A 13,806-nucleotide genomic window follows, 5' to 3' on the forward strand; every position below is an offset into this window, starting at 1 on the left:
GTTTCTCCAGCACTTCATAGACAGCTTTGTTGAGTTCATCTTTGTGCATCTGGAACAGCTGTTCTGTCTTAGTTGTACACTCTGTTGTACACAACATAGAGTAAAGACTAACGTTAGAGCCCGGCATCCCCATAAAAGTATGTAATGTGGAGCATAGTGCAAAGGATGCTGGGATCCTAGTATTATGTTATTACAATATGAACATTATGGCAGTTCTGAAATAGGAAATCAACTTATCAAAAATCTCCAATATCACCTGACGTTAACGGTCACCACCATACAAGCAACACGGAGGATTCACCTGAATTAATACTAATTACTGCCCTCTGCAATCTGTCATCATATATTGAATTAAACGTGTTTGTCCAGTCCAGGTCCAGGTCCCAGGTTCCGTGCTTCTCTCTGGGGCTGGAAACACAACACACACAGAGCTTGAGTGGTGAAGATGATGAGAGGAGGTGAGTGGGCGTGGGGTGGACAGGTAAGATGGTCCTCTACCTCTGAGACTTTGTCTGGCGTCTGGTCCCCACCAGACGGGGTTAGGGGAGGGACCCCCCTCCTCTCTGTCCTCACACTGACTCAAGCAGAGTCCACACCTTCATCTGGAGAGGAAACCTGAGAGCAGCAGTCAATCATCATCGCACATCATCACTCATTCACTCCTCAATCATTCTCCTGGAAAAGCCAAGTATCCAGCTGTCCTCTGATTGGCTGCTTCTCTCTGAGTCATAGCAGGGTCAGTTGAATCCTATTGGTCGTTGGACTGTGCTCAGACTAAAGAAGGCAGTTGAAAACATGATGAACCTGGGGACTACTGAGGCCTTTTCTCATCACATTATCCCATTTCATCACCACAGAGCCGGATCAACACATGGATCAATAGTGGTTTGTTATTGGACAGAGGAGATGCTGCTGGTTCTCATTGGTCAGTAAGCGTGGTGAGGGACAATCAGAGCAGAGGACGCTGCCACCATCTGCTTCTACTTCTATCAGTCCATAGATGGCCTCATGAGCTGTTTGGGATTTAACTGCTTCCTGGAATCAGAGCTGGATGTCACTTTGAGTGGCGGCCATCTTTGATCCTGATAGGGATGTTTTGTGCTTTTTAGGGAGTGTTATCTCTGTGTGTTCTCAGTGTGTGTGTCTCAGTGGGTGTGTTTCAGTGTGTGTGTCTCAGTGTGTGTGTATCATGTGTGTCTCCAGTGTGTGTGTGTTTCAGTGTGTGTGTCTCAGTGCGTGTGTTTTCAGTTGTGTCTTCAGTGTGTGTGTTTCGAGTGTGTGTTTTCAGTGTGTGTGTTTAAGTGTGTGGTCTCAGTGTGTGCGCTCAGTGTGTGTGTTTAAGTGTGTGTGTCTCAATGTGTTGTGTTTGAGTGTGAGTGTTTTAGTGTGGTGTCTAGTGGTGGTGTCTCAGTGTGGTGTTTACAGTGTGTGTGACTCAGTGTGTGTGACTCAGTGTGTGTGTCTCAGTGTGTGTGTGCTCAGTGTGTGTGTCAGCATGTGTGTGACTCGTGAGGATTGTTCTGAGCCTGTTTGAGATGTGTGTGATGTGTTGTTGTGCAGATGATGTGGCTGTGTGGTTCAGGTGTCTGTTGTAGCAGACTGCAGTTAGAGGTTTCCACCTGTGGCTTCAGATGGGCCCACTGTCATTTAGCAAATTGAAAAAAAAAAGAATAAAACCAAAGAATATAAGAAACAATCAGAAATCAGTGGGACTGGTACCACTGGAGGTATGTCTACTCTATTTTTATCTGAATCATTTGCAGGTTCCATTAGTAGAAGAAAGCTCAGAGACATCGCTGTTCCGCTTGGGATGGGTGTGTGTAGTTGATTTCTTCTCCATGACAATCTGAATAAACTTCAAAATTAATTTCAGACATTTGTGGCTTCTACTGAGCATAATCTCCGTCAGAGATGGCAAAAGTATCAAGTAGAAGTACAGATAATTGGTTAAAATACTCTGGTAAAAGTAGAAGTACTGATTTAAATTCTTACTCATAGAGTAACAAAGTACAGTTGGAAGTACTTAAAGTAAAGTAAAAGATCTTAGAATGACAAGCTCTCTGAACCAGACCGATGTTACTAGAGAGAGCTGAGGCAGGCACAGTGGACAGAGAAAAGACTCTTTATATTATTCTTTATTAGTTATTCTTATATGCCATGGCTATATGTTAATGGGTCTAGATATGTCTCTTAGGCCTAAAACATGTATAACACATATAAAAAAACAATATCTTATTTATATTGCCAGAGACTGGACTCCAGGTTAATAAGAATCTGACGAGTACTAGATATGAATTCAGTTGTGTTATCTACGTCTCCTCAGAAACACACCTTCCAGAGGCTCACAGCCTCACACAACACAAGCCTTCCGAATAAAAGCACTAAAATACATAAAGTTTTTCGATACAGGAATGACCACAGTACAGAATCCTGAAAAAGTTGTGGCTAGAAGGGAGCAAGCAAGTGGGTGCAGTCCCCTCTGCACACGGGGGACACTAATTACACTTCCTGTACAGTGAAGGCCTTGGGAAAGTCATCCAACCAATGTCCATCCTCTTTACCAGCAAGGGACCTCCTGGAGCAGATGGTGACTGGGTGGATGCAAGGGGAGGACTTCTGGTTTCCTCAAGCACTTCCAGACTCACACCAAGTCCTCACTGGAGTCAAAAGTGCTGCACATCCTGGACAACGGACTCCCCTTTTCTGGGAGGGGATTGATTTTGCGGAGCCATGGCATAGTCCTCCCTCCCCCCCCCACTGTTCCATAAGCTGCAGCCCTTGGATCGCGGGTACTGGGCCCTGAAGAGGCTGGTATACCACGCTGTGACAGCTGGATGAAAGCGATCAGGAGCCACAATGACCATTTATGACCTCCAGCACGGTGAAAGAGGGATATTCCCCGTGCTGTATCACCGGCAAATATTCAGCATGTTTGTATCCACTGGGTTGGGCCTTTTAATGAGATATTTCAGTGACGGTGACTTGCACCATCCTTAGTCCCAGACCGCCCAATGCCCCCAGCAGGGACACCAGAGGTTCCATCTTCCTCTACAACGCCACCCCAATGAGGCAACGACGGCATCCGCCATTTCCGTAGAGCATCATCCCCTGTCACACGTGTGGTGTCCGAGCCCGAACCATCCTCCTCGCCCGGACACAACTTCTTCAGCTGGTTTCCATCCGTCCACACCCAAGCTGGCCCGAGAAGCCGAGGACAAAGGGCAGAGAAGAGGGACACCGCTGTCTTCCAGATTCTCCTGTGCAAAAAACAACTGCAGTCTGAAGAAAGCAGGTCTGCAACTAAAAGAAAAAATGAATTTGTGCAACAACAAAACTCCAACACCGAGAAGCAGAAGATTCGGACACTCGCCTATGATGAAAAGTGATCTGCATGTGTGCTTGAGAGCTTCTCCAGGTCCAGGGGGGTCTGGCTCCAGTGCTGGTCCTGTTAAGGCTGGGCACAAGGACGCACAGATGGAAAGAGTTCCACACTGCCACAACTGTGACTCCGACTAGGCCTACCGAGCCCCCCCCCCCCCCCCACTCCTCTGTTTGAGAATGTTGAGTCCACACACTCTGATAACTTTATCTGTATTATATTTCATTACCAGTACTTACTTTTTCAATATTATTTAAGGTCACAGGTGAAATAAATATATATATATATAATATATATGGTTACCTGCTTTGCTTTATCACTTTAATTACACATCAATTTCAATTTAAACGTCACTTCTACACTGCCATGTTTTTTCTTGTACATGCAACTGCACTTTACTTCAGTCTACCTTCTGCCGTTGTCCTTTGTTTACCTGTTTTTAGTGTGTGTTACTTGTGTGTTTGTTTTGCTTTTTTTGTAGTAAATGTGCTGTAAAAAGGGAATTTCCCCGCTGTGGGATGAATAAAGTCTCATCTAATCTAAGCTAATCTAATCTAATCTAATCTAATCTAATCTAATCTATCTAATGTTAAACTTTTTTAGGTGTGTCTACCCATAAGCTCATTCATTGCAGTTAATTGACGGCTGATGATATTTCCACGTTGATTGTATGATTGATCATATGTATTCTTAGACATGTGGTTAACACCGTCCTGTCCACTGGGACGTGGTTAACAGTGGAGAGACTGTGTTAAAATCCATTTTGCAACTGTACTATTAATAAAACCAACTAAATAAATGTTTTCAGCAGGTGACAGATTGAAGTTCAAACAAAGAAAATAGTAATCAAAAATACTGAAAAATCTACTTGCGTACAGCAGAAAGTATTTGTATAGTGTTTACTTCCCTCTCTGTCCTCCGTTCACACTAGACAGCTCGTGATCAGTCCCCTCGGAGGTTTAGACATTACGGCTGAAGACCAAATCCTCCGAGACATTATGTGTCTTTGACTTCTGGCACCACGCTGTTGAACGTTAACTACCGGAGACACTCGACTGTCCTGCTGTTTCACAGACACATTTACTAACCGCAGAGAGTGGCCTGATCTGTGGTTCCCAAAACCTTTTCACATGAGGACCTTAGCTTACACCACTAGACCCGGACCCATCTATAGGTGTAGCTTTTAGATGTTAATTACAAAAAGTGTAGGAACCCATGAGCAAATAGTCCTTCATTGTGTCTTGTGGTACTTTTGTTTTTATTCTTTTATTCGCTTTCTGAGGACCCCCAGAGACCCCCCCCCCCTCAAGGACCCCACCATGGAAAACACTGGGACTACGCCTCCAGCAGTGTCGCCTCTGAGAAATATTAAATGAAGTTCTAGACAAGTGTCTGCTTTTAGTTCAGTTTATATTACAGCAGCCAAAGGTTTGGACCACCTTCTCATTCAAACTTTGTTTGTAGAGTAAAGTGAAGAATAACATGTAGAGCTGTTTCCCTTGTAGGGAGATCAAACTAAAACCTAAGTGTTGCTTTCCCAGAAGGCCTCAGCGAGAACCCGTGTTCTAATGCTAACCAGCTGCTGGCCAAATGCTGAAGGATGGATGATCGGGGTGTGTCGTTTGGGCCTCGTTGAATGGAGGAAATATATCGTTCATCATTAGCCAGAGTAAATATGTATTAAGGTGTTCTTCAGTAGCCAGAGTACTTTAACCATGTTCATGTGAATCTCAATTTGATAATATTGATAAACTGTGCAATTTCATTACTCCACACTGCTTTCATACTGTTTTAAAACCATATTTATCTTGTGCCCTTAACCCTCTCACCACTTATTTTATTCCTGTTTTACATCCTTTTACCTACTGTACGCGTTGGCTCTGGAAAAGGAGTTATTACTCTCGTTGTACAGTACACAGTGACAACAAAAGGCATTTTTCTATTCTATCCAAAGACAGCCTGTTGCTTGTTTATAGACACAAACAATATCTGTGTGTGGCTGGTTGCTGTTTGACCTCTCGATGTATGTATCTTTGGAAGTCGCAGCGCACAACCACCCGTAGATCCTTCGTTCTCTCGACTATCATCTTATTTCTTTTGATTCAAATTTCCTTAATATTTCAAATTCATTAATAGTCAAAATGCAGCTTCTCTTTGCCACTGTACGACCACCTCTTACTTTGTAATCATCACTATTGCCTGTCACATTAGAAACCTTTCCTTTCCCTTGCTACTACTCGCAACTCCCCATCTCTCCCTCGCCACTCAACATCATTAAAGTAAATGGTGACATGGAGACCAATTGTTTACATGTAAGGCCCTTAGAATGACTGTGGAGATCTGATAGGTTGGAGACCTGAAAGCCATGTGAGGAGTCCATCAGTAGGTCTAGTGTTGAAGTACCCCCCTGATCTGATGTCTCAGCACCTCGGGCAGGACACAACAGAACAAATCAGAATCAGAATCAGCTTTTTATCGCCAGGTATGAAGACACATACAAGGAATTTGACTTAGGTTGGAGCAAGCCCGCTACGTCTTGGACTGCAACGCTGGCCAAAAAACAAATCGCTATATCTGCCATGAAACTCAGGAGGCTCGGAGCAGAGCCGCTGCTCCTTCGCGTTGAAAGGAGCCAGTTGAGGTGGTTCGGGATCTGGTAAGGATGCCTCCTGGGGGGGGTCCCTCGGGAGGTGGCCCAGGCACGTCCAGCTGGGAGAGGCCCCCGAAACACAACTAGGTGAAGGGACGTCCAGCTGGGAGGAGCCCCGGGAAGACACAGACACACCCAGATTATACAGGTACATAAGACATGCTCCTGAAGGCTGACCCTAAACAGGTGACCAGGACAACAGGAGATGAAGAACAGGGAGCAGAGAATGGAGTGGCGACATGGCAGCCTGCTACCAGGGATTTGATCTGGAGCGTATCTGCAGAATACTACAGTCCAGCATATCTGATTTTGAAAGAAAGGACGGCCTTGAACCTTGGAAACTGGCATGCCTACACAGAGCTTTCACTGAAGGTAGGGAGACGGGGTGATGGGTCTGTCAACTTCATTCCAAAAACAGTTTATGTTAAAAAGCTTTTAAAATTGAGTTGCACACATTGCATGATTATGGTGATAATCTCTTATGTTGCTTTTGTATTAATCTAGGTCATTGGTTGCAATAATAAGTGTGTATGTGATTCAACACTGATCTCTGTCAGATATTCTGCATTTTTGGAGACACACTTTGTTTCTTCTCCGTTATTCTTACTCATTTTTCTGAAACATGCAAAAGTCGGTGAATATACCTTTATTGATATAGATTTAAGCTGGGTCCTCTACACTGTTCAAACCCAAAGATCTTTGTTTTTCTAAAACTCAGATTTACGAACATACCAACATGTTCGCTGAATTAAAGGTTCAGCTGTATCAAATGTCAAATAATTATTTATTTTGAATTGTGTGCCATCCAAAATGTGATCTGGATTGAGTTCTTTGTCAGAAATCTGATATAATCTCAGCAGACTGGAGCACAAGTGATCCAGAATACAGATGTTCACTGTCTGGAGTCATAGCAGTGTAAAGGACTTTATTATTATTTTTAACTTTAATGAATTGTTGAATTAGGTAATGAAGTATAATAAAGACAAAGTGTGATTGGACCTAAAGATGCTACTACCAGATACCTTTTGAACTTTTCACGTAAAACATTTGCATGTTCTTTCTCTCCTTTTTGTAACTTTTATAATCCAAGCACTCTTCCTCAAATTTTTCATTTCTTAACATTAGGAAGATATTTAAGTAATGACATACTCTGTTAAGATTTCTGAATAGAAGCTGCATATTAATCCGGTGTTTTGGTAAAACAGTTGCTCTTTCTCAGAGTCGTCCTCTCCGTCTCTTACATCTCCAGGCGATGTGCGTGGTGAGCTGCTGGTGGACGTGGGTTCGGGTCCCAGCTTTTACCAGGTGATGAGCGCTGTGAGGTTTTCAACAAGTGCTCCTCACGATTTCCTGGAGGTCAACAGACAGAGCGGAGAGCTGGCTCCAGGACGAGGGGGGCGCAGCATGACTGGCCCCATTCCTGCAGCACCGTCTGCGCTTGGACGACCGTACGATCAATCCCTAACTCCGTTCTCACTCACTACGAATGACCCAATGATTAACTATTGTCATCAGAAATAATGCAATATTTTTAAATGAGTTGGTCATCTTCTTTTAAGGGTTAAAAGATCTCAGTTTTATTCTGGACCTCTTTTTGAACATGAGTCTCCTTGTACAGTATTTTTTGGTCATAAACCAGATAGTTAGACCACATTTTGATTTCTGACTGGTGCTACAAAATTCCATGGCAAAGTTTGCTAAGATATTTCCATCAGGACCAAAGTGGTGGACCTGAGTGACCGACAGACCTTCACTGTTCTCCCTAAGCTATATGCCCATAGAACAGGCAACTAAATCCCATCATGCAACACAGAGTTCTTCTGAGTCAGCCACAGTATGAATTACATAACTAGTGCAGAGAGATATGTGTCCATTTACAACAGCTGTTTGTGTCTAATTTGGTGATTCCTTGCTCTAACAGGTCCTCGGCATGGACAGAGAAGGCTGCCAGCTACGTCAGGTCATCGTGGAATAGTCCACATTGACGTGCACTCCCCTCGCCTCTGGCCCTGGACGTCCTTCCTTCAGCCGGGGCCACTGTCTCGTCCGCCTACTGTCTGGAGAGTGCCGCCCGGACCTGGCTGCCTTCACCAGGGCCCTGGGCCACATCGGGAGGCTCCTGCGGCCCGGGGCCACCTCCTCATCGGGACTCTGGGAATGACTTCTACTGGCGGGGCCTGGGTGAAGATCCCTACGGTCCCATGTCCGGCCCAGGTCTGTGCTAGTCTGAAGGAGAGCGGCTACACCTGATCAGGCTGAGGTTTACAGAGTGCCTCAAGACATGATGCTGTGTTCTGATATTCCTGGGACGTTTTTGTTAGGCAATAAAGGAGTAAACGTGAGAAAAGAGGATAGATAAGGTTATTAAAGTGAAAGTGAAAATGATAAGTTTTCAGATGAAAATATATTTAGCCGAGGTAACGCAAGGTGTAGCAATGAGAAATGATGCTAATGGTTTTTGTGGGAAGTGAGGTCGCTTTGATTCTGATCACCAATCATTTAAATTGTTTTCAAACTGCTCTTAATGAAAAAAATGCAAAGACAAAATCATTTTATGAGATGTGTCACTTCCGTCCTTGGTCCAGGAGATGTTTTAGAATGTAATTCCACATTGCCCCTGCAGGTCAAACACAAAACTACAGCATCCAGAATGCAACGCTTCCATTTTGATGATAGTTGCAAGTTGTTTTGTATTTTCTGATATATAAATGAAGATGAAAAACAATTGGAAGCAGTATAAATTTTGATAAACAGCTAAAAAATTGCATTATTTTAAGAGTAATGATTTTCATGGCAGGCACGAGGATCGTTTGGTACATTTTCAGAAAATTTAGGTTTTTTTTACAAAACAATTTTTTTTTTTCAAAAACAGAAATCCTGGGACCATAAAAGAGGTCAACTAAGCGACCTTCAGTCAGGTAACATAACCGAGAAGACCTACACAAACTGAGCAGACCTCCCCCAGACTGAGACATGGGAAAAGCTGATCTGGTGGCTGATCGGCCATTCTGACACAAAGGGGGGTAAACAAACACAATAAAGAGCCAAACCATAGTAACTCAACCAATAAAACCAATGCTACCTAATATGGAAGGATAAGGTATTCAATATCATAACTATAAGTACTAAAAAAAAAACACAACTCGAAAATTAAATGCTCTGCCCACCCCATATATGGGGAACATGGTGCAGTCCAATTATCCCTTCTCCATTTAAACAGCTTGAAGCAGTTGGAGGCCCTTTGCCTCTCAGCCATCACCCCCAGCACGCTCCCCAGGTACTGGCATCTCACAAAGAAAAGGTATCATTCACAGGATGTAACTTAGATAATGAACCTGAAATATGCCAAATTGACAAAGTTAAATATGTCTATCCCAAAAGAAACTGTCAAATAACAAAAAATCTGTTGTAGAACTAAAATGTGTCCAGGTATTTATGTGTTATAATGTGTTATGTGCTCAAACCAAAAACAAGAGTTATCACACCGTGAGTTGTTGCCATCACACACACAAAATGTACAGTTGTCCTAGATGTCCGTCAAGATTCACACAGATAAGAAACTGATGTGGCACCTTTGTGAAATGCATGCATTGTCAGAGGGATTGGAGTTAACACTTAGTTGCAGCCAAGATGTTGTCCAAAGACATACGACAGCATTAATTCATTTACCAAGCACCTTTCCAGAGAGTACCAAGTACCTGAGCTGTTGAGCCTTCTCTTCAACCTTCCCAACACTACTGACTCCACATGTGGGACTATCTACACAACACTAGAGGAAAACCTACTGATCCTTCTGAGGGTTTTAAACTCTTTAAGTGATAGTGCAGCCTGGTTTGTGGCAAAAATGTACTCTGGATCAAATGTAGCACTAATGATGTAACAAGACTGTAACGTGGGTTAAAGAACTTGTGGAAACATCTGTGCTACTTTACAAATTCTTTTTCATCAGTGTTCATAATACGGATGTACCACGTGACCGTGAACTTGTGCTACCACTAATGGGACCGTTTGAAAGTGCCAAACAAATGTTTGATGACATAGCCACTCCTTTGAATAGAATACACACCTCAGAAGGATTCCACCTTGTCAATCCGAAAATATTATTGGTCACAGTAGATAATGTACAGAAACCGGGACAATGAGGCGGTTTTGGCACCAGACACTTGTCAGTATGTAGCAATACTTGACACTCAAATGTATTTTTAGTAGTGACCAATGCAAAGTGTCACTATGATGAGACAAAAATCCTCTGAGCTCCAAAACTAAAATCCTAAAATGGGTACTGTTTACTTCACTCTACAGAATTTACCCCAGATTGCAAGTCACCCTAGCTCACACTCCCTTGTTATTTAATTCAATCGACAGGGAGCATGTGGGCTTGGTAAGATACTAAGCCCCTTCTTGAAGACATCAGACACCTTAAACTCTGTGTTGAATTTAATGGACACATCTAAAGCTGTGTCGAAACACTTTCAATTCTGACAGCAGTAATTTGGCAATATATTCATGTGGCGGCTATGTGGAAAGCTTTCTGCAACCAAATGTGCCAGTTTTTGTGATTGATAAGCAGGAAAACAGTGGGCAACATGTAAGGTTCTGCCATCCCCTCCAACTGGTGTTAAAGGGAACTCTGTGTTTGAACAGTCGCAATATTTCCATGTACAAAATGCAGGTGTGGACAAAGCCTGATGTACTGAGGGTGTGCTCCTTTAAGAGTGAAGCTGTTGCGCCACTTTATTTATGAAGCGAAGCTTTTCACGTTAGAGCAACGTAATCACAGGATTGCTGCTTTTGACTATGGTGCATGAATGAGAAAACAAAGTGCCATTATCAATTGGATATCTTCTGAAATGCTGTCAGCAAACGGCCTCCCAAATGTGGCTGTCTCTTGCGGTTTTACCTTTCCCTAGTCTAACCTGGACTCGGGTTGATAACACCAATAATTTGTTCCTCCAGTGACTATGGCACAGTTTGTTGAAGACTCCAGCCTCAGGGACTGGAAGGTGATTGGTTCTGGGGCTTTTGGACAAATCTACAAGCTAGGCATCATCGTGGGGCTGTGACGTGGCCGTTAAATGCTTCTTCAGGGCGAGGGGTAAGTGCTTACAAAGGATTTCATGTATATAACTACATAAGTTGTGTGATTACTCATAATGCAAAGAACACACACCACACACTGAGGAGTCTTTCTGGTGGAATCAAGATGATGCATCAAGCCACCAGCCCGTATTTCATGGCCGTCCGAGGGATCTTCAAGGGTCGAGTACCCTCAGTGGGTCAAGACAGCTTGTGTGGTCATGGATCATGGAGAGAGGACATTGGCCTCCCTACAGGTGACCAGGGCTGGAACAACCACTTATATCTTTTACTTAGAGTAGGAATACTCTGTAAAATACTTACCTACAAGTTAGTCTGCATTTACAATACAAAGTATAGAATAAATACATAATACATTTGTTGTCAAAGTTAACCGCTTTATTTTAATAGTCATAAACAAAAAAGAAACTTAAATATAACATCATATTCCAAACCTTTGAATGGTGGTGTAGGTGTGGGTGTAGCTGACTGTCTCCACTATCTCCACTATTCTCCACTTTGTGGATCTGAAACCATCTTAGGAAGCATTGAGGGGAACTCCACCCTGGCCGCTGGTCTTCAGACTGGCTCACCAAGTGGCTCTGGGTATAAACTTCCTCCACACTCTGCCCCGACCCGTGCTCCACCAGGACCTGAAGCCCCAAAACGTGCTGCTGGACGACGCTCTCAATGCCAAGGTGAGTCCCAGGCTTTGAGGGGAGGCCAGGCCTCGTGTTTACTTTATACTTTTACAATAGTTTGCACAGTTTTCAGGCTCCATTTAGTCTGGAGATTGAATGGAGCCTGAAAAACATATTGTGAACCCAAAAGATGCAGACATGGGTTTCCCTTACATGTTGCAGCTTGATAATATGCAGTAGTAAATATTGGCGATGGAAACACTTTTAAGATAGACCGTATTCTCGTTTTTGGATCAAATGGCCTTTTGAATGGGAGAGCTAGGGGCGCTACTATGATAGCATCAACATGAGACGCTGCTCCAAGTATCACCAGGGTCTCTACACATGGACTCAGCATCACCAGGGTCTCTACACATGGACTCAGCATCACCAGGGTCTCTACACATGGACTCAGCATCACCAGGGTCTCTACACACGAACTTTTTATCACCAGGGTCTCTACACACAAACTTGTTATCACCAGGGTCTCTACACATGGACCTCAGCATCACCAGGGTCTCTACACAGGGACTCAGCATCACCAGGGTCTCTACACATGAACCTAGTTCCATTGGTCTAGATCCAGTGGATGCTGGAGTCACAGACCGATGTCATCAGGACACATTATCTGCAAAAACAGCTATCTCCGCTCACCTAACTGCAACCCTCCCCCCCACGCTCATCTGAATCCTGGAATATCCAAACAGATTGTGAAAAGGATCAACCCAAGACGCAGCAAAAGCTCTTTATATACATACATGATTGGATTCCCCCCACCCTTTACTCCTGCAGCCCCCCACAGTATCTCCGGAGATCTGGTCAAACTTCTTCTCCAAATCCACAGCACATGTTGACCAAGTGAGCATTGTTTCTCTTCAATCTGAGAATACTAAGACCTTGAGACCAAAGCTCCCCTGCAGCTTCAGCAATGGAAGCTTTGAACATTGCCCACTTAGGTTCAATGCCCGAGAGTTGTCATAATTAGCTTTCTAGCAACTCATTTGGCGATGGGTTAATATAATGACGCTCATTATATCAAAATGTTAAACATAAAGCTTATTACACACAGTCATGAACATTCATTAAGACTCCTTCATGGTCATAGCTGGTTTCATGTCTGTCTTCTGCACACCCGTTCAAATGAAGAACCTCTTCTGTCTCCTCCTCTCTTTGCAATCTCTCTGCAGCTTACAGATTTTGGCCTTGCCCGATTTCTTGCAGCGTCACGCAGGTTTCCAAGGACAGTGGACCAGTAGGAGGGACGCTATCATACATGCCACAGAGTCTTTTAATGCATCGTACGAACCTAAAGATCCTTGATATCTACGGTATGAAGCATCGAACCAGCACTCCAAAAAGTGATTAATTTATCATAATAAATAATAACTGACGGGATCACTCCAGCTGCCATGCTAACACATGTTCAGTATTGACAGGAATCTAATATATCAGTCCTTAGTCCTTTACAGGAAGGAATGTTTTCAGTAGGAGGGATACTAATAGGACTTCATGCACAGATTCCTATATGACATTAATATCACGTTCTCACATGAGCATTAATTAACAGATGGACACAATCCAGCCAGCAACCAACCAGGTGTGATTGTTATGATATGGATAATAACCTACATGAACTCTCTCTGTCTGTCTTTCAGTTATGGGATACTCCTTTGGTCCATCGCCACAGGGAAACAACCATATGGGAGTAAGACTGTTGTTCTTTAGCAGTCCCTCCTGGGCCTGTTGCACGAAAGTAGAATAAAGATATCCAGGATAAGTGAAAAAGCGCAGCTTGTATTATTCGAATTCTTTCTCCAATGTAGATGCAAGACCCAAATATAGCGTTACGCATCCCAAAAGAGAGCGTCCCCCGCTGGATGATATCACGGCGATGCTGCCGGTTGACGGAGCTGAAAGACTGATGGAAGAAGCTGGGATCAGGAACCTGAACAAGGCCCCAGCCTTGGTGAGGAAACACGTCATTCACCTCTGATCAGTGAATTAACACAGAAAAACGCTGT

The 13,806-nt window shown here is 43.6% G+C and overlaps 1 long non-coding RNA gene and 1 pseudogene across 1 annotated transcript; both read left to right on the forward strand.

The window, feature by feature from the left end:
- The first annotated feature begins 6,188 nt into the window (after positions 1–6,188).
- On the forward strand, positions 6,189–8,388 carry LOC116702277 (phenylethanolamine N-methyltransferase-like; annotated as a pseudogene).
- A 2,947-nt stretch (positions 8,389–11,335) lies between these two features.
- On the forward strand, positions 11,336–13,060 carry LOC116703004 (uncharacterized). Its single transcript, XR_004335305.1, has 3 exons — positions 11,336–11,362; positions 11,648–11,803; positions 12,973–13,060. It is a non-coding gene; the product is annotated as an uncharacterized LOC116703004 (long non-coding RNA).
- The last annotated feature ends 746 nt before the right edge of the window (positions 13,061–13,806 follow it).

Source organism: Etheostoma spectabile, chromosome 15, assembly GCF_008692095.1.
Source record: "Etheostoma spectabile isolate EspeVRDwgs_2016 chromosome 15, UIUC_Espe_1.0, whole genome shotgun sequence".
Taxonomy (NCBI): Eukaryota; Metazoa; Chordata; class Actinopteri; order Perciformes; family Percidae; genus Etheostoma; species Etheostoma spectabile.